Raw genomic sequence first — 5,565 nt, 5'->3', positions numbered from 1 at the left:
CTTCCTTTGGTATGGCAGAATATGCTCCTAATAGATCAAACCTCACAGAAATATTAGCAATGGCATAGATGTCACTTGACTAGCCAACAAGGAATCTAGAGCTACACATGCCAATGAGTTGAGAATGATCTGTAGTCCATATAAGGAAGAGGTGATATCAGAGTTAGTGATAACTTTCTTTCAGGCTTTTCTATTTGTTAAGATCCTCACCCCAGGAACACTGCTCTGATTGTATAAACACCGAGTCTGTAATTCTTCCCAATAGAGTGCCTGAATAATCAAGGGTAGCCGAATTTTGGAGGTCATGTAATTTCTAGCTTTGGTTATTTATAGAATTAGATTTCAGAATATTATACCCCAAAACATGAGCTATTAGTCTGAGGCAAACTGAACCAGATGTCTGGCTATAAAGGAAGTAGTAGCTGGTAGGAGCACAGGAAAAAGAGAGTTATTTAAAACGTGAGATCTGAACCAAGGCTTTACATTAGCTTGGTTAGATATTTGGATCTCTATTAGTCTCCTCTAAGTCACAATTACTTGGCCCATTATCCAATGAAGGCTATTGAATTTGTATTTAAAATGATCTGTAATTGATCAATTGCAATACAAGCTTCCCTACTATCTGGAAAAGCAAAGAAGTAATTATTAATTCATATGGAAAAAATTTTGAGCATTCCCAGATCCCCAACATAACCTACTAAATCAGACCAAATAACACATAAAACCTAAAATAACACTAACATATAATAAAAGCAGGAATAATATGATAAATACACAGCCTGTATTAAATAGAAATAATACATGTACAGTATAGTTTCACTTATTAAAAAGACTGATTTCTCCTTAAGTATAAGATAGTGGAACACTACATTATATACACCATCAATCCATTAAAGCAATAGACTTTCTGTTTTATCCATTGCTGGATGTCACGTTGCTATTACCAGAACCAACAGTAACTTCAGCAGCTTTCAAGATGCTTTCTCTCTGCGCGTAAACAGTACAAATGGTGGACACAGGCAAGTTCAATGCACACACAATGTCTTTGTTTCGTTCACCATGATTGGAACGCTAAATTACATCCAGTTTTAATCTAAGCATAACACCCTTATGAGCTCTCTTAGACTTTTCTGATACCTTAGAACACCTCTTACTAATGGACACACAAAATAGAGATAAGGTACAGCTGCCCACAGACACACTTCAAAGCTATGGGGCCTGATGCTGAGATGGGGCCTGATGCTGTGGCTCCCAGAGAAGGAGCGGGGCTGCTCATTGTGGGGTGTGTGCAGCCTCTGTAAAGGCTGCTGCAAAACAAATGCTGAAGGTATTTTCACTTTCCACCATTTTCTGTAAAAGTGGAAAATCCTCCTTGGATTTTGTTTGGTTAGTGAACACAGGTGCTAAATGTAGATCTTTCTTAAAAAAGAAGTGGCCTAAGGTGACTGTCAAGAAGGAGAGAATGTCTGGAATTAGTTCTTTTTCAAAGAGGTGGGGAACCACCAAATTGATTTTTAAGGTCATTTGTCCATGTAGGTGCAAGTGGAAATGCTATTGGCTGTAATTTCCTGTGGTCTCTTTTGATGACAGAATTTCCCAGAGTTTTTGTCATGGGAGTCTGGTGATGGATGGCATGTCCAACAATTGGTAAGATAAAGAACAAATGCAGAGAGAAACCAAGATGGCGGCATAGGTAAACACCGGAGTTAGCTGCCTCGAACAACCACTTCAAAAATACAACTAAAAGACAGAACGGACATCGCCCAGAACCACAGGAAGACTGGCTGAGGGGAAATTCTTCAACTAGAAGGAAAGAGAACAGCATACGAGACTCAGAGGAGGCAGGCGCAGTGCGGAAAATACAAAGGTGCGGAGGTACGCGCGGAGCGGGCTGGTAGCTGAGGGCGCGGTTGTCATTTTCAATCGGGAGGGAGTCTCAGATTCTGAGCTCCAGTTCTGGGCGAGTCTCTAGGGACCCAGACTCAAATGGGAGAAGCAGGACTGTCTGGCATCGGTCGGAACTCGAGGGCAGCTTTCTCTCCGAGGTTTGCAGCGGTTGCTGGGACTCTGAGAGGCAGAGCCTCTGGGGACGGGACTGAGAGCAGCCATAACTGCTCCCTCCACCCGCTTTGTTGATCCCGTGCGACCCGTCCCACCCAAGCCCTGCAGAGAGCCATTTGCCAGATAGTCTCAGGCAAAGGCTAGATTAGCACCTCCCTAGAAGACAGAAGTTTTCCCACTGCAGACACAGCTGATTCTCACAGCCAGTTGGCCTGGAGGTCAAATCCCCCTAGTATTAACTACAACAATCAAGGCTTAACTACAACAAGACTGTGCACAAAGACCACTAGGGGGTGCACCAAGAAAGCATAAAAAATGCGGAGACAAAGAAACAGGACAAAACTGTCAATGGAGGATATTGAGTTCGGAACCACACTTTTAAGGTCCCTCAAGAACTGTCTAGAAGCTGCCGATAAAGTTATTGAGATCCTCAAGAAATCTAATGAGACCCTCGATGTTATGAAATTAAGCATACATGGACTGAAATAATGAATATTATACAGACTCCCAACAGCAGACCAGAGGAGCGCAAGAATCAAGGCAAAGATTTGAAATGCTAAGAAGCAAAAAACACCCAATCAGAAAAGCAAAATGAAAAAAGAATCCGAAAATACGAAGATAGTGTAAGGAGCCTCTGAGACAGCTTCAAGCGTACCAACATCAGAATTATAGGGGTGCCGGAAGATGAGAGAGAGCAAGATATTGAAAACCTATTTGAAGAAATAATGACAGAAAACTTCCCCCACCTGGTGAAAGAAATAGACTTACAGGTCCAGGAAGCGCAGAGAACCCCAAACAAAAGGAATCCAAAGAGGACCACACCAAGACACATCATAATTAAAATGCCAAGAGCAAAAGACAAAGAGAGAATCTTAAAAGCAGCAAGAGAAAGAAACTCAGTTACCTACAAGGGAATACCCATACGACTGTCAGCTGATTCAACAGAAACTTTGCAGGCCAGAAGGGAGTGGCAAGAAATATTCAAAGTGATGAATACCAAGAACCTACAACCAAGATTACTTTATCCAGCAAAGCTATCATTCAGAATTGAAGGTCAGATAAAGAGCTTCACAGATAAGGAAAAGCTAAAGGAGTTCATCACCACCAAACCAGTATTATATGAAATGCTGAAAGGTATCCTTTAAGAAGAGGAAGAAGAAGAAAAAGGTAAAGATACTAATTATGAACAACAAATATGCATCTATCAACAAGTGAATCTAAGAATCAAGTGAATAAATAATCTGATGAACAGAATGAACTGGTGATTATAATAGAATCAGGGACATAGAAAGGGAATGGACTCACTATTTTTTTGGGGGGGAAAGGGGTGTGGGAGATGTGGGAAGAGACTGGACAAAAATTGTGCACCTATGGATGAGGGCAGTGGGGGAGTAAGGGCAGAGGGTGGGGTGGGAACTGGGTGGAGGGGAGCTATGGGGGGAAAAAAAATGAACAAATGTAATAATCTGAACAATAAAGATTTAATTAAAAAAAAGAACAAATGCAATTAAAAAAATAAAGAAAAAAGGAATCTTACATAGAAAAAGAACAAATGCAGTATGTTTTACTCTCTCTTTACTCCCTTTGCTGTAATGACATCATGTGGCATATAATATTGAATTTAAATTGTATATTTTCAAAATAATTTTAATGAAAAAAGGTGCCTGCAGCCACTCCATTTTTTTGACTGAATCTAATATACTGTTCCCAGAAGTATGAACTTTAGAATACTATCACTGCAGGGTGTAAGTAGGTGTTACAAGAAAATGTCAAAAGAGGTAGAGAAAGATTGAGATCAAACACATTTAGGAAAAAGCAATGTACTAATCAATGAAAAGTTATTTGGTTTTGCTTTTTCCTTTACATATTTTTTAAAGCACATTTATTAAAACACGTAGTTTTACTTTTCAGTATGTAAGCCATGAAAAGTCATTAAAATGCATTGACTAATGAAATTATCAGACAAGTCAATTGTTCCTGAAAAAGAAAATGGCTGCAAAGAAGCAATGAATAATTGCTTAAATAGTTTGTGTACTCTAAGAAATAAAGCCGCAAGGAAAACAAAACCAGCCCTCTCAGGATCCTCTCTCTGCAATTGTTATATTCTGTGATGACTTCCATTCTCACTGGAATGAATCATTGTCTTATTAGAATAGCATTTATAGTCTGATTATGCTGAAATTCTTTCATAAAGCATTGATCATGTGGTCTTTTCTTTGAAAACCTGTGGGGAAACTAAATTTACATTTATACTGGATAACATTTTAAAAAAGTGTTTTTGATATTTTAAGTTTCAATTACTATTAAAAGTAAAAAAAACCTTGCATTCAAAAGATGGACTAGAGTAAGTAAAAAATGTAAGAAGGTTTAAGTTAGGATAGAAAATTAAGCATTAAAAACAGTATAAAACATGAAAAACACGCAATTAATGGTATTATAAAGGAAATTTCAGAAATATTTCCTCATGGGAAATTGTTTGAATATTATTCATGACACATTCTACACAGTCAAGGCTGTGTATGTCTGGGTATTAAGGAAAGGGGCATGAAACTTTGGAGAGTGAAAAAGAGTCCTAAGTTTAACTGACCTGAAGCAAACACCCTCCTCTGGAGGGCGTACATTCCCCTACTGTTCCCTCTGGCATCGAGCTGAGGGGAATGTTAAGATCACCTTGGTCAGTCCCTTCTCTTGTTCAAGGGAAGCCACATTTCCCATTGAACAACTTAGGAAGGCTAGTCCGTGTAATTTGTTTCATCACTTTTCTGTTGTTGAAGGACTAGTTGAACTAGCTGAGTCTTGCCAGTAGAGAATATTTATCGGATGGTGCAAGCAATTGGGCATTTAATGAGGGGGATGTCTACAGAAAAAAAAGAAAAAAATAGATTAGTGGTTGGAGCAGACTTTAAACTTTGTTTCTGAGATCAACAATTGCAGAGAGAGGACCCTAAGAGGGTTGGTTTTCTTTTTCCTTGTGGCTTTATTTCCTTGTGGCCAGTCGAGAAGATCCCTAGACTTTGAGCTTGAAGTGCATTCAGATGGTGGAGTGAGGATGGCAGGCAGTGGCAATCTGATGGATTTCCTGATTTGTAGTCTGAATGTTTTGGTGATTACATATGAGAGGTTTTGGTAAGACTGTCCCACATTGTGGTTATTTCCTGCAGCAGAGAATGAAGGATGTGATCGTTCCAAAGAGCTGTCTGAGTGGCCCACTCAGAGCAGCTCCAGGCCCAAGGTGATCTGCTCTGGTATAAACTGCAAATCCTCCAGCTTCAGCTTATAGAACTTGTTCAGAACCTGGGGGGAAAGGCAAGCTATGAAGCAACCTAGAGTCCCAATAAGGTTCTGGGCAGTCAGTGTTTAATTTTCATTGATGCCAAGTCAGGGGAATGGGAGAAAAATTAGAAACATTAGTTAGCAGAGTTGAAGTCAGATATTGAAGGAAATTGCAAACATTTTAAATTTGGGTAAGTGTTGACAATTTGTGCAAGATGACAGGATTGAGTG

This window comes from Myotis daubentonii, chromosome 5 (genome assembly GCF_963259705.1).
Source record: "Myotis daubentonii chromosome 5, mMyoDau2.1, whole genome shotgun sequence".
NCBI lineage: Eukaryota > Metazoa > Chordata > Mammalia > Chiroptera > Vespertilionidae > Myotis > Myotis daubentonii.
Note: the sequence above shows the minus strand (reverse complement) of the source record.